Consider the following 23,678-nt stretch of genomic DNA (forward strand, 5'->3'; position numbering starts at 1 on the left):
TGTTATTTGTGATGACATTTGATATACATGAGATTTTTGGGAATATTATATGAGTTTTATTATGTTGAAAAATGAAAAATTGTTTTGAAAATTTACATCGTTACAGTTTAGCAGGACCAACCTTGGTTCCATTAGAAGAGGAGCCATTTTTGGACTTTCCCTTATGGTGGCTCTTTGAGGGAGCCTTACTCTTCTTACCCTTCCCTTTCCCAATTGCCAAGACTGGGGTAGCAGTAGGAGTTGGAGATGATGAAACAGATTTATATTTGAGGTTGCTCTCAGCTGTCCTCAACAATCCTTGAAGCTTGCTCAAGGTAACCTCCTCCTTGTTCATGTGGTAGGTCATACGGAACTGGCTATAGCAGGGGGGAAAGGAATGAAGGATAATGTCAATTTCCAGCTCTTCATCAGAGTTCACATTCAACTTTAGAAGGCGGTCAACATATCTCTGCATCTTTTGCAGATGAGCGGCAATGGACTCTCTGTTACCCATTTTGGTAGTGATCATCGAAATGATGATCTCGTACCTTTCTTGGCTAGCGCTTTGGTGGTACCGGTCCAGCAGATCTTAATGCATCTCATAGGGGTACATGTCCTCATAGGACTTCTGGAGTTCTGCAGTCATAGTCGCTAGCATGATGCAATGGACTTTCGTGGAATCACGCTCATGGGCCTCAAAGGCCGCGATCTCTTCAGTAGAGGCAGTGTTGATGTTGATTTCCTTCAGCTTCTCATCGAGGACATACTCTTTGTCTTCGTAACGAGTGACCATTCGAATGTTGCAGATCCAATCATTGAAATTGGACCCGTCAAAGATCACTCTCCCACACAAGTTCATGAGTGAGAACGAGCCAGAGGAAGTTGAATCTGAAGCGTTGTTGTTGACGTTCGACATCCGAAATAGAAAAGAGAAAAGTTTGATTAGAAATGAATCCCCAATTAAACACCCAAATGAGAAATTAGGGCTAGGATCCAACAACATTATTTACAAGTTAGAAGAGGGATGTCGTACTCTAACAAGCAAATAATTTGAAGGTAAGTGAATGACGATTCACTAATTTCCACCATGAAAAACAAATTAAAGATAAGTTTTAAATGTATTGAAAACTCCTAGATCTTTTGAGATTCATTGAACTTTTCAATGACATGTTTAAATCTCGATATGCCCCTCAAGTTTGTGACTGGGATGCCGAGGATCACAAAGCGGGTGTGAATAACCATGCAAATATACATGGTGCCCCCAATGTTATAGTCACCTATTTGACGTGTCGGTTAACCACACACGCTCCATCAAACTATGAAAAACATCGAGTCACCTTTTGCCACCTTTTCTTAGAGCCCAATTAGTGTGCCGGTTAGCCACACACGCTCCACTAACGTCTTAGCAAGGGTGCAAAGTGTAATTTCATGGAATTGTATCAATTTACTTTTGCCTAAAGTAACTAAGATTGAGAATTTTAAAAAATATTTAGTTACTTTATAAGTACATTATACTTTTAATGAGGAAATGTTTGCCCTATCGTACCCGTTCGGCTAACGACCCTCCACCAATAAAGGAAGCGGTGAGTGAGAGTGGACACCATTTAAACGGCCATTTTATAGGCCATAACCTTATACCCCCCTTATAGATCGACTTCGTGAATGAGGCCTACTAACGGTAAGACTAGCAGTTTAAGTTATACATATTTATATTAATCTTATAATAAATAAAGTATAATGTTGAATTTTAAACTTGTAAAATTCTAGGGTTTGAAATTTAAATAATTCAAATTAAACTTTTAATTAAAAAATTAAATTTCAAAACTTGAGGGCAAGTTTTGAACTTTTTAAAACACATAGGATCAAATAGCAAATAATATAAATTAAACATTTAATTAAATGATTATCTAAATTTGATCTATTATATTTTAATCACAAGAGAATTCATCAAATAAATCAAATAATCAAATTTTATCACACAAGGAATTTATTATTCAATTAAATGGTAATCATCTTTTGTTTTGGTAAGGATAATCATATAATAACAATAAAAATCGGATTTTATTAGTTAAAAATAGTTTTGGTAATTATCCTATAGCAAAAAAGCAAGAAATCCCGAGATATCCTATGCCTGACAGCTAAACTCGCCGAGTTCCCAATGTGGACTCGTCGAGTTCACATTGGGACTGGACGAGTTCTTCAGTCAGAGGGCCAAAAAATGAATTTTCAAAGCATGAATGAAATACTAGGCATCAAATACAATAGAAACCAATCAAGGCTCTGATACTAGTGATGAGTTTGAGCCAAAAGAACATCCTATGTGCTCATGCAAACCCTAAAGCTTGGATCTAGGTTTCTCTATTGTACATGCAATTCATCCGAGACTTCTAAACCCTAGATCTAGCATACATATTTCAAAATCAACATAAGAAATCAGATCTAGATGATTACCTCTTCTACAATGACTTGAATCTTCTTGTCTTGAAGCTTAGAGTCACAAGTGTCACTCCTCTAATGGCTTACAAACACCACACAAGCAAGAGGATGATATTGGAGAGAGGGAAGAGGCACAAATTCGGCTATGGAACTCTCTAGGGTTTCAAGTGGCCGAAAATTGGATGCTCTATGGTCTTATTTATACTGGTGCTGTTAGGGTTTCAATCAAAACCCTAATTGATAGCTTAGGCCTTAAGCAGCCCAAGGAAGCTTCTGGAATAGGGCCTCTATGGCCGAAATATGGATGGACACATCCCTAATTTCGTCCAAACCTAGTCCATAACCCTTCTCAGCCCAATACTCAACTATCACACATTTGACAGTTTAAGTCCCCGATATTTAATTAATGTCTTTTAGCCAAGAATTAATTCTTAATTAATTCTTGTCTAATATTAATTTAAACTATATGATTTTTCCTTTAATATATTATTCATATAATATATTAATAAACCATAATAACCTCTCTCTTCATAAATTACCCTGTCAAGTTGCTCTTGTGAAGCCAACCCAAAAGGACCATGCACAACCGGGTCAAGTACTTACCAAATATAGTTACAAGCTTAGACATTAATCCAACATGTTGTTTGTTATGTTTTGGTATTTTGGGGGAACTCACTAAGCTTCGGGCTTACAGTTTCAGTTTTGGTTTCAGGTACCTCATAGGATCGCGGGAAGGCAAAGGCGTGATCGTACAGCTCCTCACATTTTATGACTATGTTTCTGGGATTCTCTGATATAGAACTATTTTGAAAACAAATCTATAATAACTCTTGGTTTCTAAATGTTTTTAAAAGTTTAAATTTGGCTTGATTTTTATGGGTGTTACACAGATAGACCTTTGGTTTCGTCTGCATTGTCGATTGGAACAGACCAGAAGTACTCATCACATCCATCTTTGTTGTCATCATCGACCATGGAAGTTAATTCAACTGTTTGGTTTTTTTCCAGTCCTTTAGTTGCAAAAACTTGGTTAGGAACAGTTTGGACTTTAGGAAAAACAGTTGCTTTGGCTTTTAAAACTTCAGGTTTCTTTTTAAAAACACGCGCGAATTCAATTGAATCTTCAGAAATTAAAACTTTCGCAGGAACAGGTTCGTTTTTAAGAAACTCAGAACAGTCAACCTCATCCTCCACATAGATTTCACTCATATCACTTTCATCTTCGAATTCAGAAACATTTTCAACATCAATTTTGTTTTCTGAATTTAACTCGGTGCTTAAGTAGTCAAATTTCTGCACAGTTTGAGATTTGATTTGCTCTTTATTTTTTTCATCCAAAAGTTGTTTGAGCATGTTTTTATGATCTTTGGACTTAATGAAGGATTCGATTTTGTCCAGTCCAATTTTATACGAATCTGAAGCTTCATCTAATGAAACAATGGATTCGCACTTGTAGCAGTCTACATCAATTTCGTCCTCTTTGAATTTGAGGAAGGGTAAAACCATTTTGAATTTTCTCTCAATTCCCACAATTAAGATGCAACTGAGTGACATTAAAATAAAGTCTTTTGGCAATCAAACAAAAAATATTACGTTGTTTTAAAAGACTCAAATTATTCCTCTCTAAGTAAATCGACTCATCCCTAGACTTAGATAAATCAGACTCTATCTTCTCTATCCACATACGTCTCTCCTCACTCTTTGACGAAACCCTGCTGATTTGATCGGTTAAGTTAGAGTTTGTTAAACGAGTTCTTTTTAAACTGTCACTAAAAATTGAAAAAGTGTATCTTAAATCATTTTTTTCAGTTTCGTAATTAGACAAGGGAATATTTAGGGTTTCGAGAATAGAGTTTACCTTGTTGATGACCTGCTCGCACTCGCTTATTTGCTCAGGAACAGTTTTTCAGCAAAGCAACTGTCAGAAACATGGTCACCATTAGTAGCATATCCCCTCATTCCCGACACATCATTTGTCACCATCAAGCATCTACCTCCAAACTGCGAATCTTCTTCCTTCGCTACGAAACTTCTTCCACGAGTAGGCCTGCGAACCAACTCATCTTCGGAATTAGTGGACCAGACTTCAACCCTGCCAAACTCATGATCAGCATCATTTTCCTGTATAATCAAAGCAGGCATAGAGTTATCAGCATTCTTTTTCTTCTTTATCTCCTCGAGCTTTCGGAGATGGTAAGTCACATTGTCTTCTTCTTCTTCCCTCTTCTCGTTCAATCTTCGCAACATGCACTCCTTGGCTAAGTGATTTTTACCATGACAGTAGTTACAATCATAGCCAGAATCACCTATGAGCTTCTTCTCCTTCTTTTCCTATTCTTTATGAGAACTGTTTGCATTATCCTCTTTTACATTCTCAGAGATGTAGCTTCCCTTCCAGTTTCGGTTCTTATTCCTGTTGAAGTTCTTCTTTACGAACCTCTTTGGGTTGGACACCATCATTGCGAACTCTTCTTTAGAAAGTTCACAATCGGAGAGCTCAAACTCTGAATCGTCATCTTCTGCAACCTTCTTACCCTTAGCTATAAGTGCCAGCGAACCGACTCCAGAAACAGTTTTCCGTTCTTTTGTCACTTCGTCTTCATGTGACCTTAGGATACCAACAAGAGTAGCCAACGTGTAGTTCTTAAACTGCTCATGTGCTTTAACTGTAGAAACACCAGCCTTCCATTAAGACCTTAAACCATTCATGAACGTGACAATTTGATCAATAAGCTCACGTCCAATCCTATGTTTCATCATCCTGGTGAGAAGATGATTATAGTGATTGAAGGTCTAGTCTAAACTTTCTTCAGGCATTTTCACAAAAGCTCCAAACTCTGACAACAGTAAAGTTTGAGTCGAATGCTCCAGATCAGTGTCAGTAGAGTACAGTTCCTTAAGCCTATACAAGATACCTTTTGTTGTATCATCAGAACTAACCAAACGAAAGGTGTCTAATGGTAGGGAAAACCTAATGATCCTCATTGCCTTGACGTTGCTAATTAACTTATCCTTCTCATCTTGTGGAACATCCTTCACTTCAAGAAGAATCTTGTTATAGTCAGCCTGAGTTTTAATTACTCTCCTTGTTCCAGTATAAACAAACGTCCCAACTGTGATGGCATCCCAGATCAGATACCCATTGTCTTCCAGGCCAAGGACGTAGTCTTCAAAATGCAACGCCTGTAACATCCATAAAATTCGAGCCAATTTAAAACTTTTTAAAACATTTCAAAACACATGATTATTACAAACTTGTTTTCAAAATAGTATATTGTCAGAGTATCCCATAATCAAATCATAAAATGTGAGGAGCGGTACGATCACGCCTTTGCCTTCCCGCGATCATCGGAAGTACCTGAAACAATAATCGATAAATGTAAGCTTGAAGGCTTAGTGAGTTACCCCCAAAACACCAACGCCATTCAATCATAATCATATCATATAACATATAAGCAAACAACATGCAGAATGAGCCATCAATCTGACTGGACCGAATCCCGGTCCTCAGTCTATCTGGACCGCTCTCTGAGCCCTCGGCACGTCTCGACCGCCCTCCTCAGGGCCTTCAGCCTATCCGGACCGCTCGTTGGGCCTTCGGCCTGACTAGATTTGCCCGGCCCGAGCCTACAGTCTACCCGGTCCGCCCAGGGTGTCTTGGCCTACTGCACACAGCAGGACCTGCCTCAACCCTTTCCCCAAACCAACAAACATGTGCACACACACACACACACACATATATATATATATATATATATATATATATATATGTATATATATATATATATATATATATATATATATATATATATATATATATATATATATATATATATATATAAACAAGTAAACATGCAGATCTAATAGATCACTAACATGGAAACCATCCTATAACCAGGATACCGATCTAACCGATCTCTATCATAGCAACCATCCTAAACCAAGATGAAATCTAACATAGCAACCATCCTAAACCAGGATGAAATCTAGCATAGCAATAATCATAGCAACCATCCTAAACCAGGATGTAATCCAACATAGAAACCATCCTAAACCAGGATGAAATCTAGCATAGCAGTAACATAGCGACCATCCTAACCCAAGATGTAATTTGTAAAGGGCCGGCTTTGGTGCCTTAGACCCTGTTGATATAGTGAGGATAACTCACCTCCCAAATGTCGCACTGAAGTAATAGGCTCGACTCTCGAATCACCAACACGAACTCCACCACATATAGTTACCATAAAACCCTTTTTCATAAATTTCCAAATTACCAAAATACCCCCAGAGGTCAACTGGTCAACCCTTGGTCAAAGCCAAAGCCAACAGTCAAGGTCAACAGTCAATGTTGACCCGACTCGTCGAGTGCAGTTTACCGACTCGTCGAGTCCTTCCTGAACTCGAGAAGTCGTGAAATCCTTGGTTGACTCATCGAGTTTCCCCACAACTCGCCGAGTTCATGCGTATCCAAGGGTTGGGGAAAAACCCTAGTCGACTCGCCGAGTCATACGACTGACTCGCCGAGCCCAAGGAAATCTTCATCGGACTCGCCGAGTTGTTCGTCCAACTAATGCTTTTTAAGTCATGCAAAGGCTCCATATTGCAGATCTAAGCTCCTAGGGCATGATTATCACGTAAAGTTGCAAACTTTACGTGCATGCAAGATGATAATGCCCCAAAACAAGCTAAAGGAGTGGCTTAAGGTAGAGGAAAGGTCATAGCTTGACAAAGACTAATACTTTATGACAAGGAGGGACTAAAGGAGTCCAGATCTGAGGTTGCAAACCTCATATCTTAACCCAAAACGGAGAACCACCTCAAAAACCCCAAAAAGGCTCTAAACCCATAAATGAAGAGGTCTAACTAAAGGAGAGTCAAGGTAGCAACTTGTTACCTTCAAAACAATGCCAAAAAAGAGAAGAATCCGGATCTACAACAGCCCCTTGCTTCAAACTTCTTGAACTCCAAGCCCTTTTACTCCAAAGATCTTCTTTCAAGATAAGAAGCACACAAAAATAGAGGGAAAGCAAAATTAGGGTTTCTGAATTCGAGGGAGGCAGTAAGAGAGGTTAGGGGGAAATAAGTGATCCTTAAATAGGGTGCAAAACCCCAGAAATTAGGGTTTCTTCCTCCAGCTCCTACTCGTCGAGTCCCTTCTTGGACTCGGCGAGTAGGTTACTAAAAACACGCGGACCAACCCGCTGCTACTCGACGAGTAGGGCAACCAACTCGTCGAGTAGACCTTGAATCAAGGAAATTCTTATTTAAAATCGATACCTGAGAATCCGGGCGTTACAATTCTCCCCCACTTGAACTAGACTTCGTCCTCGAAGTCTTCCGTGGCGAATATCTCCGGACAGTGCTCCCGCATCTCTGCCTCTGGCTCCCACGTCCACTCGGACCCCCTCCGATGCTCCCACTCTACCTTAACCAAAGGTATCTCCTTGTTCTGTAGAATCTTTGCCTTCCTTTCTAATATGGCCATGGGCCTCTTAACATAGTTCAGACGCTCATCGACCTGAATGTCATCCAGTGATACCACCGCCTCCTGGTCCATAACGCACTTTCGCAATTGCAAAACGTGGAAAGTGCTGTGAATCCGACTAAGCTCCTCCGGAAGCTCTAACCAGTACGCCACTTTTCCAGTCCTGGCAATGATCCTGAACGGCCCAATATATCGGGGACCCAGTTTTCCCCTCTTCCTGAAGCGGATCACACCCTTCCAGGGCGAGACCTTCAGGAGTACCATATCACCGACCTGAAACTCTAACTCGGATCGGTGCCGGTCGGCATAACTCTTCTTCCGACTCTAAGCGGTCTGTAGCCGCTACCTAATCTGCTGAATCTTTTCGGTAGTCTGCAAGACTACCTCCGTCCGACCCATCACCATGTGTCCGACCTCACGCCAACAAACCGGGGTGCGACATCTCCACCCATACAACAGCTCGAAAGCCGGAGCGCCAATGCTGGAATGGTAACTGTTGTTGTAGGTGAACTCTGCAAGGGGTTTCTGAATTAGGGTTTCAGAATTTAAGGGAGGTAGTAAAAGAGGTTAGGGGGAAATAAGTGATCCTTAAATAGGGTGCAAAACCCAGGAAATTAGGGTTTCTTCCTCTAGCTCCTAATCATCGAGTCCCTTCTTGGACTCGGCGAGTAGGTTACTAAAAACACGCGGACCAACCCGCTGCTACTCCACGAGTAGGGCAACCAACTTGTCGAGTAGACCTTGAATCAAGGAAATTCTTATTTAAAATCGATACCTGAGAATCGGGACGTTACAACGCCCACACTTCATATTCACTAGGGAATAAGATTGGAATCGTGGTTGTGGATCCAATGCCGCTTGAGATATTTATCGAGTTAATGTGAGAATCTTCTAAATGCATGTTTGTATATCGAACAAAACCTGTATGAACCAGATGTGTAAACAAGATTAGGGTAATATTAAGATCAAGATCAGCGTCAACAGTTGAACAAACGGTGACGACGGCTGAAACAAGATCCAAAAATAGCGGAAACCCTAAAAGCTTCTTTCAACAGTTTAGATGCGTATAGATTACACAGTCTCCTGCTTTGATACTAATTGATAGGATTGAATCCTACTTAGATCGAATAGATTAAAACAAGTAAAGAATAAGAACAAGGCAAATAGATCAAAATATGCTGAATGATTATAAGCCACAACCTCAGAAGAACTCGATGAAGAATTGCTATTGTAGAGGCGTGTAGGAATACAAGACTATTTCAAAAGTTAAAAAATACGGTGCATGCATGCACCTTAAATTCTATAACCCTAATAATAAATGACGGGTGGATAGGCCCAACCCGTTTACAAAATGGACTAAATAAATAAACATAATGACGCAACACATATACCCAACACGGGTCGTGCTTCAAACCCCAAAGCCTTCATCATACAAGAACAGGCAGAGAGGTCCTAATGCAACCCTCGACCTGATCCTAAGCATGAGTCCTTATCAAACGCTCTGATGCTCATCACTGACCCAAGAACACTATTTCTTGATTAACTCCGAACCCTCTCATAACTAGAACTAGTTCTCTAGTCGACTGGCCTTCCCAGTTAATCCTTAACCAACACAATATCTTATCTGCACCTCCCGATTAGTCGTGCAAGGCCCCGCCGACCAAATGGTAGTATGCTCTACACTCACAATCTATACATATCATGGATTCTTCCCAACATCAAGGAACCCTGGCGCTCCCTCCAGATATACCGATCCAAAACTATAACATGGGCACAAATTCTAAAGTGGCTCGCATTTGGAACTATTCCCGGCAGCCCCAAGTGACCATCCCTCACTTGGATTCACCTACAATCTGATAACTTCATAATAATTAGATTACATAGCCATCCCATAATCTTCCTACCTCATCACCACCACATTGAGCTTAATGGACTAAGATCCCATGATCAAACGATATCGAGTGCTCACACCCCAAACCAGATGAAGCACTTTACTACTCTCGACCAAGATTGTCGTATCCCAAAGTACTTTCCATTGATACAATTCCACATCCTTCTACAATCCCAACTGATGACAAGGAACCCAAAAGACCCATAATTGGAACAGATAGATAATCACTTCAATGTTCTTCCTACTAGCAAAACAAACTCGAATATGCTACATACCATAATTCCACAACCCAACAATTCAGGGAAATGTACCCAGAAACCATGATATACCATAACAGAACATGAAAATTGATTGTCACGATCATTGACCTCCAATTATACAGCACAAAAGCTTTGAAGCATCCCCACCCATTGACGATGAACGAGAACAACCAACGATCGAAATGCACTGACAACAACCCGATAATTCGAAGTTTTCTACTGAACTAAACTCATGCGGGACTACATATACCCAACCCTGAAGTTGATTGACAGATCAACCACTGCTTATCTTAGACTATAGGTAACAATCAATCCCCTACTGACATCACTTTAGAGTGACTTAACATCACTCTGAGATTATTCAACCTTTGTCACATGTGACTTAATATATTCACTTAATAGCTAACTCACATCACTTAAGAGTTCCACAAAGCACAAAGCAAGCAGCATCCATGCAGTAGCAATCCAATCCATAGAATAACCAAAGAACATTCAAACTCACATATTGCAACTCATGCTAGGAACTTCCACTCTCGTTGTCGGTTGCCTTATGCATGCAAATTATACACAATACATGATCAAATAGAATGTCGAATAAAATACTCTACCCGAGGACCACAACCAAACGAGGAACAGGAAATAAGAGCAAATCATACATTCTAGGGCTATATGATCCTAATCGTATATAATTTTCTAAAGCATAAACTTAGCAATTACTGATACCAAAAGATATTTCTAAATTAGCATAGCATCCAATGCTTCCTAGGCTACAAGGCATCACATATCAGACCACTCTATCATGAAGTTCTTGAAAGTATCCCTAGCCTTATCCTAGCATGCAAACATTTATATCATATAACATGTCATCATGTATGGGTATTCTGGAAATCACTTACTTGAGCTCTGCTGATTGCACGCATCACACCCCCTTTGTTTTTATAAAATCCTTTTAGAAATTTATATTCTTTTTTCAAAATCTTTTTAGAAACTCATTTTCTTTCAAAAGATTATCAATTCCTTGGTTTGAGTTCAGACATACCCGAGAGTGTGTCTGAATCCCTCAAACCAAGGCTCTGATACCAACTTGTAACACCCCAAATCACAACCTAAATTTTTCGATTAAAACCTTAAGTATTTATTTAATTCACAACTGTAAGATCTTAAAACATTTATCTGAGTATCATTAAAAGTTATCAAGTACACAAGTCCCCCATTGATGCTATGCAATCGAGCCGTGACCCTCCTTTAATATAAGAAAACCCAAAACATATAAACCACAAATCGTAAGCACAAAGCTTAGTGAGTTCCCCAAAATACCACACACATCACAACAAAAATAAACAACTATGGGTTATCTGTTGGATTAGATGTCTAAGCTCATAACTATTATTGGTATGTATTCGAACCGACTTGGCATGGTCCATTTGGGTTGCATGGCATCGGAACGATTTGGATAGACTTTTGTGAGAAAAGGATATATATGGTTTATTAATATATTATAAGTTCTAATATATTAATATGAAATCATATTATTTAATTAGTATTGTTCAAGAATTAATTTGGAACTAATTCTGTGATCAAAAGACACTGATTAAATATATGGGGATTGATTGTGTAAATCATTCATTCTCACTACAAGAAAAACGCGATTTTGCTAGGGAAGGTTACTATGGAACGTATTTTCGTTGTTAATCTGCAATGGATCGTGCTATGGAATGTGGTTCCATAGCAATGTTGCTACCACATTGTCTACGAATTTTATTTCTGGTAGCGAGAGTGGGAGTTGCTAGGGAAAATGCTACCGACTCCATATCCGTTGGTATTATGCTACCGATAGTGTTATGGAACAAAAATTCGTAGCAATTTTTCAACGACATTTGTTACCAAATCACTTTCCGTTGTACTGGTGCTATGGAATTCATCATCGTGGTTACTATGTAACGGAGTTTGTGACGAAATTCAATTCCATAGTTGAATTGCTACGGAGGTACCATTCGTAGGTATTTGCTAGGGAATTCTGCTATGGAATATGATTTCGTTTGCTTGTTTTGCTATGGAACAAAACGCGTAGCTAATTTGTGATGACATTTGTTGGGATGTTGTATGCTTAATTAATCTTCTTATACTATGGATGAATTATTATTATGATCAATGGAATTTGTAAGATATGGTTTGAATGAAATATTTTTGAATTGGTAATATGTGGCATAAACTAATGGATAAAAAATGTAAAAATGAATTATAAAGTAGATATTGTTGGCAAGCAGACTCGAACTTAAGCTTATGCTAGAAAAGGGCGCGGTTAAGCCAGTTGTGCTAATCAAGTTGTGTATAATTTCTTGAAAACATAGTATATAATGAATAATTAACAACGAATTCATTACAAAGTTATTTTTAATTACATTAACCGGGCATGTTAAAGTATATATAATCTATGTAGATTAATTTTCCTTAATAACGAATTCATTGCAAACTTATTTTTAATTACATTAACTATACTTCATCACAAAAATAACATGGGTTTTACGTATACTTCATCCTACTCAAACAACAAAGCAAGCAAAAAATGACTAAAATGCTCTTTTAACAGAACGATGTAAACACAAAACCAAAACAAAATTATAGTAGTACCATACAACTTCATATACAATACAATAAGAACACTAATATTCAATGTCCATTCTATTATCAACCATTAATATTTTTAAGAAATATACAAAACCTACCATACTCTACATACCAACGACAAACCGTGAAATATCTTTGTCGATTCTCATCCTCTTCATGGCCTATTGCCAATGCACCTTTTACAGAATGACGCGGGTCTTCACATTGGAAAGTGATGTTATTTGTTGTAAGTCTATGAACAACATCAACAGCCTGCAACAACTCTTTGGCACTATCAACAACACCCGTGTACTCCCCATCATCCGGAACTGCCCAGCCAAAATAGGCATCAAGTAATTGTAAACCTACAGCGTAAAATATCCATCAATTAATCCAATGTACCCTTTTCAATAAAACAGTAAATATTATACAACACAACACAACTAAATACTAACCCCAAACTACAAACATGCCTTAATTAACTATATTTATAATTTAATTTACATATATACCGTATATACATACCTTCATCACATTGATGAGACCCTCTTGAAATGTAGATCATTTCAAGAAAATAAATTGCCTCAAGATGATCTTCATTTGCTGCTTGTCTCAACAAAGTCATTCCTAAATCAAAATTGCCATAATAAAAGCACTCATTCTGTTGACAGAATAACAATATCAATATATAACATCAATGACACTAAATATTAATAAATGGTATAGATTACATATAATTACTGAAACTACACATACAATTCCTTGTTTAAACATGGCTTCAATGTTATTATGCAATGCACATGTGCGTATAAATAAATCAGCTTTCAGATTATTGGGACCCATTCCTTCAAACATGTCAATGCATGTTGTTATGTACACTTGAGCATCACCCCGTGCTTCATACATCTTCTTTGAACTTCAAAAATTTAAATACACAGTAAATAACAAACAAATAAATTTTTATTTCATCAAATATACATTCATTACTGATGTTTATTGAGAATTACCAAAGTCTTGCAGAGACGATTTCTTTCACAGATTCTGACCCTAATACTACAAATATCCGACTCAAAAGCTCTAGTGGGAGATCATCTAACGAATGGCGACTTCTAGTATTCGACATTCTACTTACAAAATACACATTGGAGTAGTTGATTTCAATTTTTTTAAATTAAGCGTAACTATGAAAGACAGTGTAACAGGGTATGGAAAAAAATTTACTTTATGTTGATCTGGTCGAGAGGAGTACAGGAGTCTCTATTATCGGAGAAAATCGTTTTTGAGAAAGATTATCCTTCGACGATTTGGGGGTTTTAGTGTTTGTATGCAGATTTATCGTCCGAAAAAGTTAAGATGTTCTGAATGGTTGAAGAACTGGAACGCCGGCGTGACGTCAGAGGTATGATGGCGCCTTAACAATTTAGAGTGCAAAAAGACCAAATTGCCCCTGAAATCATTCCAAATATTTGAATACTAAGGGTAATTGTGTCAAAACACATATTCAAATATTATAGCCTTTTATAGTTAGGTAACATTGGACTTTTGATTGTTGAAATGAAAAAGACAAAAATAACATATATATCATAATCCATAATGTAATATATTTATATGTCATCCATATGTCAACCATGGACACCATAAGCCATTACCATGTGGACCAATCAACCATATGTCATCCATGGACACAATAAGCCACTACCATGTGGACCAATCAACCATATGTCATCCATGGACACAATAAGCCACTACCATGTCGACCAATGGCCCATATGTCATCCATGGACACCATAAGTAACTACCATGTTGAGAAATGACCCGTATTTCATCCATGGACACCATAAGCCATTACCATGTGGACCAATGGCCCATATGTCATCCATATGTCAACCATGGACACCATAAGCCATTACCATGTGGACCAATCAACCATATGTCATCCATGGACACAATAAGCCACTACCATGTCGACCAATGGCCCATATGTCATCCATGGACACCATAAGCAACTACCATGTTGACCAATGACCCATATGTCATCCATGGACACCATAAGCAACTACCATGTTGACCAATGACCCGTATTTCATCCATGGACACCATAAGCCACTACTATGTCGACCAATGGCCCATATGTCATCCATGGACACCATAAGCAACTACCATGTTGACCAATGACCCATATGTCATCCATGGACACCATAAGCAACTACCATGTTGACCAATGGCCCGTATTTCATCCATGGACACCATAAGCCACTACCATGTCGACCAATGGCCCATATGTCATCCATGGACACCATAAGCAACTATCATGTTGACCAATGACCCGTATTTCATCCGTGGACACCATAAGCCATTACCACGTGGACCAATGGCCCATATGTCATCCATATGTCAATCATGGACACCATAAGCCATTACTATGTGGACCAATCAACCATATGTCATCCATGGACACTATAAGCCACTACCATGTGGACTAATGGCCCATATGTCATCCATGGACACCATAAGCCATTACATGTGGACCAATCAACCATATGTCATCCATGGACACAATAAGCCACTACCATGTCGACCAATGGCCCATATGTCATCCATATGTCATCCATGGACACCATAAACAACTACCATGTTGACCAATGACCCGTATTTCATCCATGGACACCATAAGAAACTACCATATTGACCAATGGCCCATATGTCATCCATATGTCATCCATGGACACCATAAGCAACTACCATGTTGACCAATGACCCGTATTTCATCCATGGACACCATAAGCCATTACCATGTGGACCAATGGCCCATATGTCATCCATGGACACAATAAGCCACTACCATGTCGACCAATGACCCATATGTCATCCATGGACGCCATATCCACTATCATATATATTGACATGACCCGTACATCTTTTGTATATAAATATCGGTTTAAACAGAAAAACATAAAGATGTATAGTTTATTAATGTTTAGTCCTCGTATATAATTTTAAGTTAAAATTATACTATGAACACATCGTTACTCTATGTTCTTTCTTGACGTTATTTATATGTATATACTCTATTTATCAATCTGTAACTACTTTAAATAAATTTGAATTACTAAATATTTAGCGGTAATTACCACAGTTTGAATTTTTTATTAGCGGAGGTTCAAAGTATTTCACAATTCATTTCCCTCCAACCTACACACGTTTATGCTGTATATTAGGGTAATTAAGTTTACCGATTAGAAATAGGGTTTACATTTTCTGTAATTATCATCTTCTGTGGGTTATTGATTGAAATCTTTGTTCATTATACGTTTGTGCACTGACTTTGGCGATATAGGTCGTCACTCGTCTAAAATTTATATTTATTTAATTTACTATTGTCGTGATGATCGATCGTTTTTTGTTCTCTGATCATCTTCATGTAAATTGGTTTTGATTGTATTCAATAGATTGCATGCAAAGTAATGCCTTCATATATAAGTTATTTTTATTGTTTGTGTTAGAAAGATGTCGACCCCGAAACCAAAAGGAGCATCCGGTGTGAAGCCAACTAAATTCATTGCACCACAAGTTATGAAATGCAATAGGATTTCTGCTGCAAATTTCCTAAACAGACAGTTACAAGATGAAGAAATCGACTTCCAAATACCAACAACCACATCCAAAGCACCTATAACATCTACCAACAAAACCCCTAAACCTATATCATTAACATCACCCATGACTACCACTTCCTCGACATCACTTAAAACATCCACACCCTCCTTAGAAAAAAACATTTAAAACTTCAGAAACTGGAACAATACAATTGTCAATACGAACATCAATAACGAAAACTTCAGAACCTACATTATCTAAACCATCCTCAACACCAACACCCACTACCACATCATCAACACCTATATCTACTACCATAACCTCAAAACCTGCATCTACACTACCATCCTCCACAACTACAATAACTACCACACCCTCCTTAAGTAAAGGAACTACCACATCCTCAACATATACATCTATCCCAACACCTACCCCAGAATATACCCCATCAACAACACCTATCCCAGAATCTACCCCATCACCAACACAACCACCTATGAATGGATTTGTAGTGGAAAGTGTAGAAGGTGAAAACAATTCCTCTGAAGATTGTGGACCAGATGGACGTTTTAATGTTCATGTTTGGAAAAATACGTGAGTTACCAATTCAAATCTTAATTACAACTTTTTTTATGTATTAAATTTTGGTTTACACCTACATATCAATTCATAACTTAACACATCACATGATTAGTTGCAGGCTAATGCCACCAGGCCCTTGTGCACACGTTATTAGTCATTCCTTTAAACAAAGAGTAGATCCAGAAGGGTACGCTTGGGAATAAGTAAGCAAACAAATGCACGAATTATATTGGGAGGAGTGTTGAATCATGAAAAGTGACCCTTTTGAAGTTCAGCCACCGCAGCCATCAAGCATCCGCAGTCAAGGTCTCATCAGCAACCTCTCCCGGAGTCATCGTCAACCGCAGTCAAAATTAGTTATGGAACATCCCAAAATACGACCCAAAATTTTTTGTTTTAATATTACTAAAATCACATCATCCAATGTCATACATACTAAGAACCATAGAGTGAGTAACTCAAAAGTCAAGTAATTGTGTCAAAACAAATACTGTATCAATCATATCGAAATATCTGAATAAAACTCCCACGATAAAACTGAAGCTGTGGTGTGTGTGTCATGCCATCATCCCGAGCTCTTCCCCTTACTTGCGGAAGTACCTGAAACCAAAAACTGAAACTGTAAGCACAAAGCTTAGTGAGTTCCCCAAACTACCACATACCATACAATGACATGTAAGCAAATACTGGGCCCCGCCCACTGCATCGGGCCCCGCCCGGCATCGGACTGAAATCCGGAACTAGCTTTGGGCCCCGCCCACTTCATCGGGTCCCAGCCCGGCATCGGACCGAAGTCCGGAACTAACCTGGGCTATGCCCACTACATCGGGCCCCGCCCGGCATCGGACCGAAGTCCGGAACTAGCTTGGGCCCCGCCCACTACATCGGGCCCCGCCCGGCATCGGACCGAAGTCTGGAACTAACTGAGCATAACATAGCATAATCATAACTACTGGCATAAACACATATACTGCATACTGCATCGGACCGAAGTCCGGAACTCATATCACAAAAACATGCTTGAATCACAAAGACATCAAGCACACTGAACTACTGTATCAGACCGAGGTCTGGAACTACTGCTAACTAAACGGGCCGACATTGTGGCCGTAGACCCGTTCCTACTGGAAGGAAACTCACCTCGTAAGCTGGATGCTGAAAAAAGCTACTCGGGAACTGTCTGCTACTGCTCCGGTATCTCCCCGGCTACAATTCCCATAAATATACTCAATCAAATACTGATAACTAAACTGGGGGTGAAATGACTATTTTACCCCCGGTCAAAGTCAACTTCCTGGTCAAAGTCAACCTCCAGTTGACCGGACTCACCGAGTTGGGCCGCCAACTCGCCGAATCCCTTTCATCCGTTCTAGTCCTCTACTCGCTTCTACTCGTCGAGTTTGGCGAAGACTCGACGAGTTCTTCTTCGATACATACATCGAGTCTAACTTCATCCGACTCGTCGAGTTGTATGAACACTCGTCGAGCCTGAAGAACAACTCGCCGAGTCCCAAGCATGCTATTACTATATAGTCGATTCTAATCGATTTCAGTGCTTCCAAATCATAGATCTAGGCTCTTAGGGTTGGTTTTACACGTAAAGTTTCCAACTTTACGTGCATGCATGAAGAGATGAGGCTAGAACATCAAAATAAGCTAACAATGGGGTCTTAGGGTTTGGAACTCGACCTTGGGTGCATAAAGGCAGCTACTTTGAGCTCCTACAGCTCAAATATACTCAGATCTATGATCCATTTCCTTATAGGAGTCCCAATCTCGAGTTTGGATCCAAAAAGTCCCAAAAAGAAGCACATCTAAGCATACAAGACTATCAAATGGAAATAACAAGCAAGGTACAAGCTTTAGTACCAGAATGTGAGGCTGATGATCAAGAGACTCTGGATCTTCTTCTTCTCCTTTGGATCCTTCCTTCTTTCTTTCTCTTCCAAAACCTCCAAACTAGCACAAACACACTCAAGCTCAACAATGGGGGCTAGGGTTTACAGGGGAAATGCTCTAAAGGTGCTGGAGGTTGGGGTGGGAGGCTATAATGACGTTTATATAGGGTACAAACCCTTGAAATTAGGGCTTCATCCAGACAGACAGACTCGCCGAGTCCTTTCATATGGACTCGCCGAGTAGCCAACTTAAAATGCGTGAACATCCCGTCTCTACTCGACGAGTTGGGCTACAGACTCGTCAAGTATCCCTTAAGAAAATGAAAATTACTTTATTTAAATCACATACCAGAAATGGGGCGTTACAACTCTCCCCCACTTATCTTAGACTTCGTCCTCGAAGTCTGCTGCTGCTGGATCTATAAACAACTCTGGATAATGCTCCCTCATTTCCTCCTCGGCCTCCCATGTCCATTCTGAACCGTTTCGGTGCTGCCACTGCACCTTCACTAGCTGGACTACCTTGTTCCTCAGAGTCTTCGTTTTCCGATCCAAGATCGCAACTGGTCTCTCGATATAATTCAGGCTGCTATCAACCTGAATATTCTCCAAGGGTACAACCGCTGACTCTTCCACCAAACACTTCCTCAACTGAGAAACATGGAAAGTGTTGTGGATCTGGCTAAGCTCTGCTGGAAGATCCAACCGATAGGCGACCCGACCTACTCGGGCCAAAACCCTAAAAGGGCCAATGAACCTGGGGCCTAGCTTGCCCCTCTTTCGGAACCTGATAACACCCTTCCAGGGTGATACCTTCAGGAGGACCATATCGCCCACCTGAAACTCCAAATCCAAACGCCTCCTGTCGGCGTAACTCTTCTGCCGACTCTGCGCAGTCTGCAGTCTGCTACGGACCTGCTGGATCAACTCTGTGGTCTTGAGTACCACATCTGTACTCCCCATGACTCGCTGACCGACCTCACCCCAACAGATTGGGGTCCTGCACTTCCTCCCGTAGAGCATCTCGAAGGGAGGTCGGTCTATACTAGAGTTGTAGCTGTTGTTATACGAAAACTCCGCTAACGGAAGATACATATCCCAACTGCCACCGAAATCTAGTACACATGCCCGAAGCATGTCCTCGAGGGTCTGAATCGTCCTCTCGCTCTGTCCATCCGTCAGAGGGTGGAAAGCGGTGCTGAAGTGGAGACGAGTACCCATCTCGTCATAAAACCACTTCCAAAATTTGGAAGTAAACCGGACATCTCGGTCTGACACCACCGAGACAGGCACTCCATGCCGAGCCACTACCTCGCGCACATAAATATCAGCTAGCTTCTCGGCCGATATACTCTCCTGAATCGGTATGAAATGCGCGCTCTTGGTCAGCCGATCCACTATGACCCAAATCGAATCAACTCCACGTGCGGTCCTGAGAAGCTTAGTGATGAAATCCATGGTGATATCCTCCCATTTCCACACGGGAATTTCTAACGGCTGCATCTTGCCGTGGGGTCTCTGATGCTCCGCCTTGACCTTCCTGCAGGTCAGGCATCTCTCCACGTACCAAGCTGCGTCCCGCTTCATGCAGGGCCACCAATAGTCGGGTCAAAGATCTCTGTACATTTTCGTCGCCCCTGGGTGGATGGAAAACCGAGACTTGTGGGCCTCATCCATCAGTACCTGTTATACTCCTCCCCAGTACGATACCCAAACTCTCCCATGAAGGGTCAACAATCCTCGACTGTCATAGTCAAAGGAAGCTACTCGGCCCACAATCCTCTCACACTTCTGTCTCTCCTCCTTCAGGCCCTCAACCCGTGCCTCTCTGATATGCTCCAACAATGGAGTAATCACCGTCATCCTCAGACAAATATCCATGATTGGGGTGGCTACCGCCTTGCGGCTCACGGCGTCGGCCACTACGTTGGTCTTGCCCGGATGATAAAGGATCTCACAATCGTAGTCCTTTACCACATCTAAACATCGGCGCTGCCTCATGTTCAGACTCGACTGATCCATGAGGTACCTCAAACTCTTGTGATCCGTGTAAATGATACAGCGGACCCCATAGAGGTAATGTCTCCAAATCTTGAGGGCAAACACTACTGCCCCCAACTCTAAGTCATGTGTCGGATAGTTTACCTCGTGAGGCTTCAACTGTCTAGAGGCGTAAGCTATCACATGCCCTCGCTGCATCAACACTGCTCCCATACCTGTGATCGAAGCATCACAGTAGACTACAAAATCCTCTACTCCTTCTGGCAGGGTGAGAATCGGCGCCTCGCACAATCTCTGCCTGAGGGTCTCAAATGCTGCCTGCTGCTCAGGCCCCCAGTGAAACACCACCGACTTCTTGGTCAGTCGGGTGAGCGGAACTGCTATCTTGGAGAAATCCTGAATGAATCTCCTGTAGTACCCTGCTAATCCTAGGAAGCTCCGAATCTCAGTTGGAGATCTCGGGACCTCCCACTGCATCACGGCCTCTATCTTGGCCGGATCCACTAGTATACCCTTTTGGTTGACGAGGTGTCCAAGGAACTGCACCTCGCGCAACCAGAACTCCCACTTGGAGAACTTCGCGTAAAGTCTCTCCCTCCTCAGCGTCTCTAGCACCTCTCTCTGGTGCTCCTCGTGCTGCTCCTGAGTCTTGGAATAAACCAAGATGTCATCAATGAACACTATCACAGACCGATCCAGCATCGGTCTGCATACACGGTTCATGAGATCCATGAACGCGGCTGGAGCATTGGTGAGCCCGAACGACATCACCACAAACTCATAATGACCATAGCGGGTCCTAAAAGCGGTCTTATGCACATCCTTATCCCTGACCCGCATCTGGTGATATCCTGACCGTAGATCAATCTTGGAGAACCAAGATGCTCCCTGAAGTTGGTCAAACAAGTCATCTATCCTCGGAAGTGGGTAACGGTTCTTCACCGTTACCTTGTTCAAGTCCCGGTAATCTATGCACATACGGTGCGACCCATCCTTCTTCCTCACGAAAAGGATCGGGGCTCCCCATGGTGAACTACTCGGCCTGATGAAACCCTTGTCTAGCAGCTCCTGCAGCTGCGTAGACAACTCCTGCATCTCTGGAGGAGCCAACCGATACGGTGCTTTGGCTATCGGAGCCGCACCCGGAACCAGGTCAATCCGAAACTCGACCTGTCTCTCCGGAGGTATTCCATGAAAATCCTCTGGGAATACGTCCGGGTCGTACTACTGGCACATCGTCAACTGTCGCCTTACCCTTCTCCCGGGCATCTATGACATAGGCGACGTACCCTGCGCAACCCCGTTGAACGTAGAGCCTCGCTCTCGCTGCTGAACACAGTATCGGTCCGCACTGTGGCCTCTCGCCCTGAATCAGTAACTCTCCCCCACTGGGAGTGCGGACCCTCACTAACTGCAGCTCACAATCAATCACTTCCCCATTGGGGCCAGCCAATCCATACCCACTATAACCTTATTCCCTCGCAGGGGAATAGGAACCAAGTCCACTGAAAACTGCTCATCGAATAACTGCAGCGAACACGCCCTATGAACTCTCGCGACCCTGACGGTCCTGTCATCAGCTATCTCAACCTCTAGTGGGCAATCCAGCTCCCCCGGAGCTCTGCTAAACCTCTTGCTAAGCGCAAGAGACACAAATGATCGGGTAGCCCCCGAGTCAAACAATATTGTAGCTGAAATGCCAATCACTAAGAACGACCCTATATGAAAACATATAACCATGAGAAACGATCAATATCAATAAGGAGATAAAAAGAAAATATATACCTGTCACCACATCAGGAGTCGCTCGCGCCTCCTCTGCTGTCATCTGGAAAGCTCTACTCTTCGCCACTGGCGTCTCACCCCGGCCCTGACGGCCGTCTGTAATCCTCAAAGTAGCAGGGGCAGGTGCTGCCACCTTCCCTGCTGCTGCTAAACTCGGGCACTGGGACTTTTTATGTCCCCTCTTATTGCAATGAAAGCAAATCAGATCTGATGTTGTGGTGGTGGTAGTAGCTGTACAGTCTCTGCTCATATGCCCAGTCCGGCCGCACTTAAAGCAACCGGGACTCCCTGCCTTGCACACCCCATCGTGCACTCTCCCACACTTGCCACACCGACTGTGGCTCTGCTGTCCTCTAGGTCTGTGATCTGATACCTTGGGCTTTTTGCCCGAACTCCCTGTACCAGAAGCCACCTCTGGCTTCCTCTTCCTCTCCATCTCCAGATCTATCTCCCTCTCCGAGCCCTCGCAATCATATCATCCAGCGTCTTACAGCTGGACCGGCTCACAAACTGGCGGATATCACTCCGCAGCATCTCATGATAACGGTCCTTCTTCATTTCCTCATCAGCTGCGTACTGAGGAACAAGAAGAGCCGTCTCCCTGAACTTGGCGGTAATCTCCGCCACTGTCTCTGAAGTCTGAGTGAGATCCTGAAACTCCCTGGCTAACTGTCGCACCTCAATAATCGGTGCAAACTCGGCTCTGAACCTGGTAGAAAAATCAGCCCAAGTCATGGCATCAAGCGCTGCGTCATCTCCGATGACATGTCCGACCTCCTCCCACTAATCTCGTGCCCTGTCCTTCAGAAGACAGGATGCTAGTCTGACCTTGTCCCCCTCGGGACATCTGCTGGTGCGGAACGCATTGGCGACATCCGCCAACCACCTGGTACTCGCAATGGGATCCCGTGCCCCATGGTAGTCTGGAGCTCCACAAGCCCGGAACTCCCTGAAGGTGAGTGTGCGCGACCCCATCATAGCCACCACCTCAGCACGGAAGGTGCTCAACCTCTCGTCCATCAGCTCTAAAATACCCTCCTTGATCGAACCGAAGATCACAGGAGTCTGCTCAAGTATAGTGCGAGTAATCTCTGAAGAGAGAAACTCCCTAGTCTGCTCGTCCAACTGCCCGGCCTCCGGGCCTGATCCTGATCCCT

This window comes from Lactuca virosa, chromosome 9, assembly GCF_052849685.1.
Source record: "Lactuca virosa cultivar CGN04683 chromosome 9, Lactuca_virosa_CGN04683_v6, whole genome shotgun sequence".
Classification (NCBI taxonomy): domain Eukaryota; kingdom Viridiplantae; phylum Streptophyta; class Magnoliopsida; order Asterales; family Asteraceae; genus Lactuca; species Lactuca virosa.